We start from the raw sequence: 12,379 nt of genomic DNA, 5'->3' as shown, positions 1-12,379 counted from the left end.
TAGGCCAGCAAAAGGAGGGTCATCGTCCATTTCATAGTGACCGAAGGCAAAGGAAAGAAAGTCGGCCAACACTTTTCAAAGGTATAAACGCACACACTCTTACTCCCGAAAGAGGGGCAAACACGCTACAAACACACATCTGCGAAGGCGTGACAGGCACTGAGCTTTCACGGGACACGACAACAGACTAAATTTATATGGGCAGAAAGGGGGAAAAAAGCAGGACTATCCTTCACTGTCTCGGTCGCCCCCCTCCACCCCCGGCCTGGCTTAAATAGCCCTGGTTTTGCCGCATAGTTGGTGCCTGGCTACGGAGCATCTACTCCGGAAAAACAAGGGTTTAGTGTCCTAAACACAATGAGGTCCTGAACCACATTTGAATAAAACTATTTTAGGATGGTACAGTGCTGCCAGAGAATTTATGTAGTTGGTGAATCAGAATGAACTAATGGGAGGAGCTCCATAACAAAGCCATTATAACAGATCATTGTGCATCGAGTCCAGGAGTCATTAAACATAAATAAGAGTCAAGATGAAATTTTGTGGAGAGCACAATTAAGCACAAGCAGACACAGTGCCTGTAGTAAATAACATTCGCAACATAAGAAAGCAAGTTCTTGAGATTTTTGTGGCTTTTATATTTTGAAAAATTGACGTCTACATATTGACATGAAACAAAAGTTGCATTACTTTTTTTATTTATATGCTACAGATCCAATGTCAGTCAATCCGCATGTTCAATAGTCATGCGAGGTTCGTGCTTTCTAGATCTGAAGGGTGTGTGTGATAATGAAGCTCTCTCTGGGTTTCTGAAGAGGCCCCTCACTGTGAGATTCACAGTAACTGAGGCCCGGAGAAAAACAGAACGTCCATGAAACGCCTCACGCCTGAGCCGAGAATGTTTCCTATACTCACTAAAAGAGTATGTGTGCCATGTGTGTCTTTATTAAAAGCTTAAGCCTCCTCTAACTCAGTCACATAAGTAATTCAAATAAAGACAAAGATACATGTGTATTTGTTAGTTCTCAAACAATCTCCCATGTAGATATTGGCTACTTCCAAATGAAGTATGTTTATTTTAAAGGATGGCTTGGCTAGGATTCGTTTGAACCCAACCGCAGTTGATTCCTTATGGCAGTGATCTCACTGCAAAGGTAGTCAAAACAATAGGACATACAGGGTGTGTGAGCGAACATAAGCGTGAATTACATAGCACAAAGATACATATTGAACATGCCTGTATAAACAGCTTATGTGTGTGTTTGAGTTTCTCCTAATACGGGAAGGTTACTTCATCAGAATACCTAACATAAAACATGCAAGGAATGCAATATGTGTTAATCACTGGTAATACCCAAACCTGTCGAGCCTAATTGGTTTCAACCAAAGCACACTTTCACATACCTAACAAACCAGTGTCAATGCACATGCTTTGAGAATGTATACCTCACCCTGAGCCAAATGGAATTTGGTAAACGTTTAACAGTACAATACATGTAAAACTAAGCAAAGTGCATTTGAGCGAGTGAATTGGCTTGCTGCTCCTCGCTCGGGTTAACAGCGAGAGACATCTGATTTTAGATGAGTCACTGTGTAATCATTTCTCTGTCTTACACCACAGAGCAAAAATGGCTTGGTCTGTGGTTAACAGGAATGCTTGTATTTAGGAAACCGGTCCGAGTCTTGGCATATAACCGGTTTTAATGAGTAAACCCATGTGTGATTTATGAATGAATAACAATCACTTTTCATTTCGGAAACTACCTAGTTGAGCCATGACTGTGCATTTAGGTGCTGGTCTTTAGGAAAAATATCTAAAAGTTCTGCAAATAGTAATGCAAAGAGCTTCAAGAGGACAAATATCATCACAGATTAGGATTTTTAAAGGAGTAGTTCACTCAGTTGTTAACAGCCCCGCATTCACTTACATTGGTTACAATAGAAGTGAATGGGGGGCTGTGTGGTTCTGTTACCAACATTTTTCTAATGATCTTCTTTTGATTGAAATGACAAGTAGAAAGTAAATGATGATAGAATATTCATCTTGAAGGTGAACTTCTCCTTTAAGAGGTCACCATCTAATTCAAATGTCAAAGAATATGAACATAATGAAGCTTGAAAGGAAGCAAATCAGTGCTAACATCTATTTTCCAGAATGTGTCCTTCTCAGAGCATCAAAAATCCTTAATGCGTTTCATTTACTAAGAGTTCAATGAACAACATCACCGAGGGCATCAGTCAATGTCAGTGTCATTTACACGGTGTAGTGACGCGTTCTTGTTAAGCACAGCTACACTCACATCAATACGATTTCAAGTCTGTGAATAACAACATAACCTGTGAGCTTTGGGAAAGACGAGGCTTAGTATTCCCTGTAAAAAGCAATGACACAGTGACCCAATCATTGTAGGGTGGTCCGACGCCTCCAGTCAGCAGAGGATACACACCCTTCAACAGGCAGCGCAGAATCAACCGAAGCCGACACGACTCTAGGATTCATGTTCACACACACTCATAAGGTCTGTTTCAAACCTCACAACACAATGGCTTAAGCCATTAAACGGGAAGCACAGAGAAACCGTGGGATGATGGTAGGTTCCACCTTAGTATGGCAGGAATAACAGTGGAGGAGTCAAAGTCCGGTTTCCAGCCTACACGACTGCATAGCACAAATGGATATTACCAACAGGTTTACTCTGAATGGTGCAGGGACGTGAGAATATCTAATAGCTTGATACAACACTGTCCATTATCTGAACTCTCAAATTATAACCAGCCATAAACTAGCCACATATATCTGAAGGATGGCAAGATGTGTAGGAGAGATTAATATGAAGAGGGTGTATGATGAGTCTGTAGGGAGCACAGGTGCAGTATGTGTGGTTAGGAGGGACAGATGGAGGAGAAATAATGATGGAGCTATGTTTTCCAAACCCTCCCTATAATCAAACAAACGAAAGCCATCCGTAGAATTGAAGGACACCAATGAAGTACACTCATGTGAATATCACGGAAGATGATTATGTCAGCTGGAGATTTTTCCGCAGTGGCCGTAAGAACAGCCGCACGTTTCACCGACCGGCAGCGACGCACCCTAAACTACGTCTGTTCGCTGTAAAAAACGCCACGCGACAAATCAAAACGCTCCCTATAGATTGAACTATGTAGGCTATTAGACGCGCGCGTATCGCGTTTGAATGGTACGAACCGCGCTGCCAGGCAGCATCTTTGATTTATAATCGGAGCGTTTGTCGCGTCGATCGAAACTCACCTCGAGATCTCTCGGCAAGAGGCGGATGAGAGTGTATCGATATAAAGCCGCAATGCATCCAAAGCGAAGGATAGCGAATACTCACTTTATAGAAGATCATCTTTAAAGTGCCGTAGAAACCCATGATGGTGAGAGGACGGTAATCCGGCTGTGATTTCACTAAAAGTCGATGAAGAATAGATCTAAATGTGTCTGCACGGAAAGAGCTCGATTAATCCCAGTTCCAACGGAGACATAGTCATCCACGGACGGATGCATATGGAGCTGAAGCCGAACAGAAGAATACTGCTATCTGCCCCGTCTGTCTCCTCTGAGCGGACTGACTGAGTGAGCCGGGAGGGGAGGAGGGCGGGAAGGAGGGAGGAGAGAGAGAGAGAGAGAAACCTTGCCCTCTCCTAATCTTGACATCAAGCTTAAACATTCTGTATTATGTTGTTTATAACAATATTATTTTTCATATATATATCTATATACATACACACACACACACACATATATATGTATATATTATTTATTAAATACTACCAACATTATTATTAACATTATTAATTAAAAAATTTTACATAACAGTATTAGGTTTTCTTTTATGTAATATTAGTTATTACTGTATTTAAAATTATTATTTAAATTATTATTATTTGGATAAAATCGTCTGCCAAATGACTAAATATCTCAGGGAAAATAAATCGTAATAGAGTCCATCTTGGAAACCATCTAGAAAATATTAAATGGATTCCGAGAGAAATGAATTGCCAGCTCTCAAGAGGATACACTGGCCACACAAAGGGTTCAGTTTACAGACTTTCTGCTGATGAGGAAATGAACAGTGCATCACAGTAAACAGAGTAATGAGTGTGCATGCAATCAGAGGATGAAAGTGGAATAGCCAGAGATTATATTCAACCGAAACCGGGTGGTGCACGCCTTCCACTTGTTGCATTTCCTGAGCCCGCCTCTCTTAGTCGCTGAAGACGACTGCCTGCCCCTCCTTGCGTTATTTCCCCCACACTGAGCAGGTGGTATTTGGCACTCGGAGCGGTTTTGTGCGCGGAATGCATGATTAAAGATCACCAGAGCAAAGAGAGACACACATCAGCGGTGTAACAGAATCATAACACCTGTAACCTTGTGAAAAAGGCCACTATAGCAGAATATCAGAATAAATGCAAAATTAACTGGATGGTTATTCACAAGATTTCTTGTTTATTTGGAACAAGTCTAACAAAAAATAAACACGGTCATTTGAGTAAGTTGATTACGTCGGTTTTGTTCCTGTGACTCATGGAACATGCTGAGACTTGTCTCGCATGCACCTCAGTGGCGCACTACTGAACCATCCTGACTGGCCTTATTAGGACATGAAGTACCATGAAAAAATGCTAAATTATCTTCTTCAGCACTATTAGTACATTCATGACTGGGACATTTTGTTTTCACTACCTGTTTAAAACCAACTCGGTTTCTTCATGGCTAAGAATGTTAACAAAGGCGGTGTTGTAAATCAATTCTAACAACTTATTTACCAAAAAAATGTTGTTTCACTAAGCCTACCCACCTAAAACTTATCAAACAACAGACCTATCTGTTGCATAAACAGCAAACTGGGAGTGCAAAGTCACTGAAGCTTTACAGCACACAAACACAACAGTTTTTCATCAGGTCTTTTGTTCACAGGTAACAGACCAAGTGTTCCATCCTCTATCAGCACTGGAGCACAGAATGTTTTTGCTGAGCCAATCATAAGTCGTCATACTTAACCCTTTAAAATCTGAGTACAGGCATTTCATTACACTTGCACAAAAGGGGTTCAGATCAAACAAACCGGCAAGTACGATCGAACCAGACTAAAATCTCAGCGGACTGTGGTTGGCGCTACCGATGCTCATTAAAAGCTAATGAAGACAAATGAAATGGGGGAACATGTCAAGTAAGCGTTAGCAAATGTGATCTCTGCCATTTGCTTGACATTCATTAGAAAGGAAACAGACGTGTGATTAAACATTGAATGTGAAAAGGGCTGGGTTCTCCAAATAACAGCAAAAACAATTCTGGCTATAAGCAACCATGTTAATCAATTATTATTGCCTTGTTTCTTGATCTACACCTCTGAGTGAGGCTTTAAAGTGATAGATCTCCCAAAAATAAAAGTTCTGTACTCATTTACTCACCCTCTTGCCCTTACAAGCCTGTATGACTTTCTTCCACAAAACAGATTAACTTGCATTGGTTTTGGGTCCATACAACAGAAGTGAAAGGGGGAAAGTGCTGTTCGGTTACCAACGTTTTTGAGGCACTATTGACTAATACAGTACCAAAAAAGGAAGTAAATTAATGTTTCTAATATTCTTCAAAATATCTTTTAAGTTCCATAGCAGTTAAACATTTTGGAACAAGACAGTTTGAAACAACTTAAGTAAATGGCCAAATTTAATTTTTTGAGTGATCATATTAAAAGAAGGTAAGCATTATAAAGCAAACCTAGAGGGAAAAGAAAATTCATCATTTCATGTGCAGTGATACAACATTCTGCAAGGACCACACAGAGTTACTGTGACCCAGCGTAAGGGATGAAATTGCACCTGTCAAAAGTTTCCAGGCAATTTGCTGATGAATTGCCAGCAAAAACTCTTCATCTTACACGGGTTATAGCGAATCTGTATCCGCCAACCAATGAAACTGGAGGGCGAAAGAGCGAGCAGCTACGAGTGGCCGTTACAGCAATAACCTTGGCAACAAGATCTCCAAATATGGCTACAATGAAATACCAAAGAATAATCATGAGACATTCCGTTTTGAGACTGTAAGGCAATTTTATCTATGCTTTCAAATGACAAGGCTAACTGTGCCCCTATATCTGAAATAAACTAAGCTGCACAGGTGTGGTGATGAGGGCATCATCCTAGACCATTTTAGAAAGTCTGCTGTTAGAACATCACCGTGGCAACCACTAAACAAACTGGAGTGTATGTATGGTGAGGGGGGGATGTGAAGAGACGTGGAGTTTCTATGTATAAAGCACTTTCTCTTGATTCTGCAGACAAAAACACCCTTCTAAACTTTACACAGTGGAAAGGAATTTGTGGCATGCTAGAAGGTCCTGCCTGCGTCTTTTGAGCACTTCTGACACTCCCCTTGTTCACAGCAGAGAATTAACCAGCGTGAGGATTTCCATATAACGCAACTGGATAAAACAGGTGCTTTCTTGAGAACACCATTTTGTTTTCTGCCCGTTTTACAGATATATTTTAATTTACATAGATACGCTGTAGCAACAAGGCCTTGCCGGATACATGATAAATGATCTGCAACAATGTTGCATTACTGTGAACGTCAAGCAGCAAAACAGGTTCTAAGATACTATCACTATAGCAAACTTACAATGAACTTCATTTTATGTTAAAGTACTTCAATTGAAGGCTAGAAACCACAAAGTGGTAGGCTGAAATCACAAACAAAACAAAAATCCTGTCAGCAAGCATTTGTAAACATCACAGAGACATTATTCGTCCTTTTACAAAAGAAGATGTAGTAGACACAGCGTCCTCATGAATTGGCAACCGGTGCAAGGAGAGCAAGCGCACATTCCGATCAGCCAGATGACATCTGGGTTAATGAATTCGCCTGTTGACCGCCACGTCCCACCAAGCACAATGATGCCATCTGCTCCCGACCCTAGCGTTTAGCCTCCGACTTGACAATAAGGCCGTGATCCATCACGTCCGATTGGGTCATGACGACCTATGTTCAGGCGGGATTGTACGCAGCTATGTGAATGATGAGATGGATTGATACACGGAGGCGCTAAAGGGCCACTTGTCCAATTTACAAGTTGGATAAACAATAACAATGGTGGGTAAATTAAACCAGATGCGCTTGTGGTGCAGAACGGCAGACGGAAATTACTTCTGTGATATTAGGAAAAATCAATTAACCTGAGAGGGACACTCAAGAGCAAACCCAATGCAACAGATATGTATCCTCCAAACAGAATTGACGGTTTTATTTGATAACTTTTTATAATAAGCTGCAATAACTAATTCATGATCATTTTGTATGAAGGCTTTTTTCAATCAAGCCACTAAAATATTCTTGATTAGTAAAACTTTATTAATTTATGCAAAATCCACCATGACCTACAGCATACATGCTCACTGACCCTTGCACACCGTTGTGAACTTGTAACACGACTGTCATAAATTCCCCCTTCAAACATATCAACTTGCGTATTGTTTATCATGCAGGAAAATCTAAACAGGTATTTGGCTTGCCAGTAACAGAGAAGGGAAGGGCACTTTTACAACCCGCCTGTAAGGCATTTTCTGCTCAACTCCAAAGAGATGTTCCAAATCTCCTCTTAACAGGGAGGCTGTTAAGGTTTAAGCGAAAGAACTGTCCTCTTTAGCTTGTAACTTAAAGCTGGGGGAAGAATGTGGGCGATCCTTTTAAAACAGCAGGACAGAAGGCTACAAAACCTTCTCCAGGTGTTGTTTGCCTATATGGGGCCGTAATTGTGCTCTGGCAGCAGTGGTAGTACTGGGTAATTAGTAAGAATAGTGGCTACCACATTATTTTTTCAGCTGTTGCTGGAGTTTAGAAGGTCTCCATGCTTTAATTTACTCGTAACGTTGTAACTGTTGTGGTCTCGGTCCCAGTTCATCAACATTCTTTAGAGCGCAGAAGCCAGCGGACGTTACACATTGACATTTGAATTCCACAGCACCTTAAAATGTTACACAATATTGATTAGATATGATAAGGAATGAACATCTCTTCCAATGAACCGTGACATGAGGGCACTGGCCAGTCCCGCAAAACATGAAAGAACAAACTGTTTAAAGCTCCACTTTTGACCGTGTTGCCTGTATTCATCAAAGGTCTGGTGACCTTTAGCATAGCAGATTCCAACTGAAACTCTGGCCTGCTCTGGTTTCAGAACATATTTTTCAGGTCCCTGCAACACAGACGTTTACTACGCAAATATGCAATAGACATATAACTTCATTTCAAATCGGGAAATAAGTCAACGCTTTGTGTGCAACAGACTGACACATCATTTGTAACATCACAGGCAACCAGAGTTTGAATCTCAGCTTGAGGTCCTTTACCGATCCCATTCACTTTCTTCTTCACTGTTAATTCCTGTCTCTACTAATCACCGTTCTATCAAAATTATGACAAAATTGCCATCATTTATGATCAATTACTATTAGACATATTCTGAAACTAAGCACATTTAGAAGTGTATTTAGATCAGAGCCGTCCTCCAGTCAGAGTTAATCTTTCAATTAATGACAAACAATTAATTAGACTACACAATTAATGAAAAACATCAATGCATAACTGAGAAAACCCCACATGACGAAGAGTTCGCACAATGCAATTTCTGAAGACAACTGCCTGAGGTCTGCTCAAGGCTTGTGCATATGGATTCGTAAACAGATGCTGTTACCGAGACTGATAATATTCCGCCTTAAGAATTTCCACCACTTAAGTAACATGTACGTATACTGCAGATTTAGATACATCACTGTTTTCCTTGTTAAAGAAACATCTCATTAAAAGCTGACCTTCTGTGGTTGTTTGTTTAACGTTGACACACTTGAGAATTGGCCGTTTTCAGAATTTAGGACCAACGTCCGCACACAAACACACACACACAAGTATGCAAACGAGAACGGCTGTCGAGTCGCCTATGGAAGGTCGACTAACACGGCATAGATTCAATTTATTACGAACATATAAAAATAGCCATACCGTCCAAGAGCTGCAGTAACAACGCTGTATACTCTGTCATGACTGCATGACAACCTAAGGCATCGAGTCTGCGTGGTGTGAAGCAAAAATGAGAAATAAATACCCCCTACAGCAGATACAAGTTATAACCCCTCAAATTGACAATGCTGAAAAACTCTAGGGTACAGATGAACTTCATGAGCCTGGGAGCGAAAGAGGCAAAAGGTCGTTCTGCTGGCATATTCCTTGCACTTCAGTTGTATTTTGTCTTCCCTACGGAAACTGTTTTGATGGATTAAGAGTATACAGGGGAGAAACACAATTTTAAGCAACAAGAGAGTTCTGGAGGCGCAAACAAAAAGCACTTCACATCTGTGCGTATGAGTGCAGTCGACAAAACGATAGAGCACAGCTCTGAAGAACCTAGAACTTCCGGAAAAACAATCAAAGGATACAAGAGCTCTAAGCCACATGTTTTATATTGAAATTTTGCCGGCTCAGGTCCGTCTCAGAGATGTTCTCATGTGGAAGGAATGTAGGTGGATACAGAAGGTGTTAACCTATGTTTCACTAAATGATAAGGGAATCCCGCCATCAGTTGTAGGTTCCATACTTTATTTACTTCCACAATAAATAAGAGAAATGACCAAACCTTTGGAGAGACGAGGGAAAAATGTCTCTCTCTCATGTCCAGAGAGAGATGTAAACTGACACACAAATACAAGGAACTCAAGCATTACAGATATACGACAGCTCATTTTGGGCTATTTAGACCTGGTTTACTGTGCAGGGCATGTCTGGGCATGTCGCTGATGTCATTAAATGTTTCCTCTCACAGGAACTTCTGATCCAGACACTCCAGTAGGGCTAGTATTTTTTTGGTGCTGGGGAGGATCCAATCTTTGCGGTTAAACCGTAGGTCTTTTATTTTCTTTGTACACTTTTCGTTGATTGTGAAGTTTAATGCCTTTCAAATTCATTCTTCTTGACAACAGAAGCAGTATCAGGTTTATCTGATGGCAGATTTAAAAAGATCATTCTGTCATCTTTTACTCACCCTATGGTCATTTCAAACATGTCTGACTTTTTCTTCTGCAGAACACAAAATAAGATCATTTTAAGAATGCTGGTAACTGAATAACGATGGTAGGCTACACGTTTGCTTCTATTTTATGGACTCATAACCAACACAAGTCAATGGGAATCTCCATTGTTACTTGGAACACAAAAGATATTTTAAAGAGTGTTGGTGAGTAAATGACAGGATTTTCAATTTTGGATGAACTATCCCTTCAAACGTACCACCGGGAATTACCTTTCCATGCGATTATCCAATCAGTGTAGAATGGTAAAACCTGACAATCATAAATAAATATACTAGTGGGTTGCTATCTTCTTTATAAATAATTAACTGACTTGGAAAGTCAGTCAGTCTTCACTTGTTTTGGATCTTGTGTGTCAGTCAGGCAGATGATGTAATAAACAGCAATGATGGCCTGCCTATGTGGTTACGTTTAAAGATATGGCAACCTTAAACAGTGATTTAACAAGGGAAAAGTCATGCTTAGGATATTTTTTCTCACTGGAATGAAATAAAGTATTGACAAAATGGTGTTTCACTTGTTTCCTGTCCAGTCGGTTTAATTCAAGCCGTGGACAGCTGTCAGAATGTAAATAGGTCCTCTAAAACATTAACCGAGAAATAAAACCAATTACCGTCTTTATTCAAGCACACCCGAGAGAGATCGAGTAGGCGTGATTTCCAAAATAACCGAGGAACAGATTTAGCTAAATTATGGAGCAATGCCTGTGGCGAAGGTTTAAGACGCTTACCACAAGCAAACAGAGAATAAACATAAGCTTGCTCCTGTTAGCACCTCGGGACAGGCCTCAGGGGATAAAGGGGCTTTTTATTTGCTCCAGCATGTAAAGGAGCTTTCAGAAGAACTCAAACTAGCTGATGACAGTAAACAGGCTGTTAATAATCTGTGTGACCTGCTCAAAAAAAGCTGAGAAACAAAGGCGCCAACTCCTTAATTGCACATTATGCGAGGTCTGAATGCGGGGCGAGACTAATCGCTTGAGGCACAGAAAACAAACCGCTCTCCCTTGAGATATAAAAAAGACACGGGACTCTGGGTCAAGAAGTGAGAGAGTGATGAAGTAATTACTCTTATAGTCGGGCACGGTAGGACAGAGTAGCAGCCGCTAACAGGGATGATATCAAGGGTTCAGCTAGATCTCCGGAGGTTTGAGCTCCGAGCAGAGGAACAATCCTCTCAGCTCCTGCCTTTCGAAGGGGCTGCTCGATGAAAATCATAATCCCGATAATATTGTCCAATATTGAGATCCCGATCATCTAACACGATTACTCATTACCTTTAAGAACAACATAGAAAACTGAAAAAACTTTTAAACTGGGAATTCAACTGAAAAAATATGTACAAATGTAAACATAGCACAGCTGGACCACGTGGTAAGGGGTGCACTTTATATGCGGTTAGATCAAATTTATAAGTATGTATAATCCGGTGGATTTATACCACAAGAAAAGGATTCATGCAAAATGGAATGCAGAACAATAATTGTTTTACCTTGATTATTCTGTTTTTGTAATTGTTGAAGGCCAAAGTTGACAATTACGATAAATATTCGATTAATTGCAAAGCCCTAGCCTTTCGTAATAGGTGCAGGTTCAACTGACTTTTTACATTACCACAAGCGATATCTTAGATGAGGGAGGTGAGAATATAGCAATAACACACAATGAATTTCTGAAAGAAAACCTGGTGAAATGAAAATACGTAAGGTCTGAATAAAGATGTATCCTGAATGAGATTTCACAGAGAGAGAGGAAAGAAAAGCCTCTGGGCCCCAGGGACCAAATAAAAAAGCAAAACATGGAACCCTCCTCACACCCTCCTTCAGGTTGTTTTGGGTAAATCAAGTGATTAGAACTTTTTCAGAATTTCATGCTAAAGGAAATAGTTGGACCACAGTCATGGAAACACACTAATTAGGAATGTTGCGATAGCCATATACACAACCCCTAAAGCCACCCAGTACAGACAGTTTTTCACTTATAATGGGAATATGTCTACGAGAAAAACACCACTCAACCACAATTAGAATAAAAGTTCTATATAGTTTAGAAAAACTAGCTGAATAACTTTGTCTTTTTAACGATCTCTTGAAAAGTTCTTTCACACGGGCAATGAAAGGGTGTGAAAGCTCTCCACAAAGTCGTAGGGGTCAGCAAGATGTCTATGTGTTAAGAATGGCAAAATCAGGCTTCATGGCATACAACAATGCAAAAGAGTGGTATATTATTAAATCGGGCAATCTGCCCATCATCAATAATAGATGCCTGACATT

The 12,379-nt window shown here is 40.4% G+C and overlaps 1 protein-coding gene across 2 annotated transcripts in view; it reads right to left on the bottom strand.

Annotated features, from left to right (window-relative positions):
• Positions 1-12,379, bottom strand: part of fbxw7 (F-box and WD repeat domain containing 7) — a 120,570-nt gene that overhangs the window by 19,358 nt on the left and 88,833 nt on the right. The window lies entirely within an intron of this gene.

The sequence above is a fragment of the Triplophysa dalaica genome, chromosome 2, assembly GCF_015846415.1.
Source record: "Triplophysa dalaica isolate WHDGS20190420 chromosome 2, ASM1584641v1, whole genome shotgun sequence".
Classification (NCBI taxonomy): domain Eukaryota; kingdom Metazoa; phylum Chordata; class Actinopteri; order Cypriniformes; family Nemacheilidae; genus Triplophysa; species Triplophysa dalaica.
The sequence above is the reverse complement of the archived record's forward strand: the minus strand, read 5'-3'. Positions and strand labels throughout refer to the sequence as shown.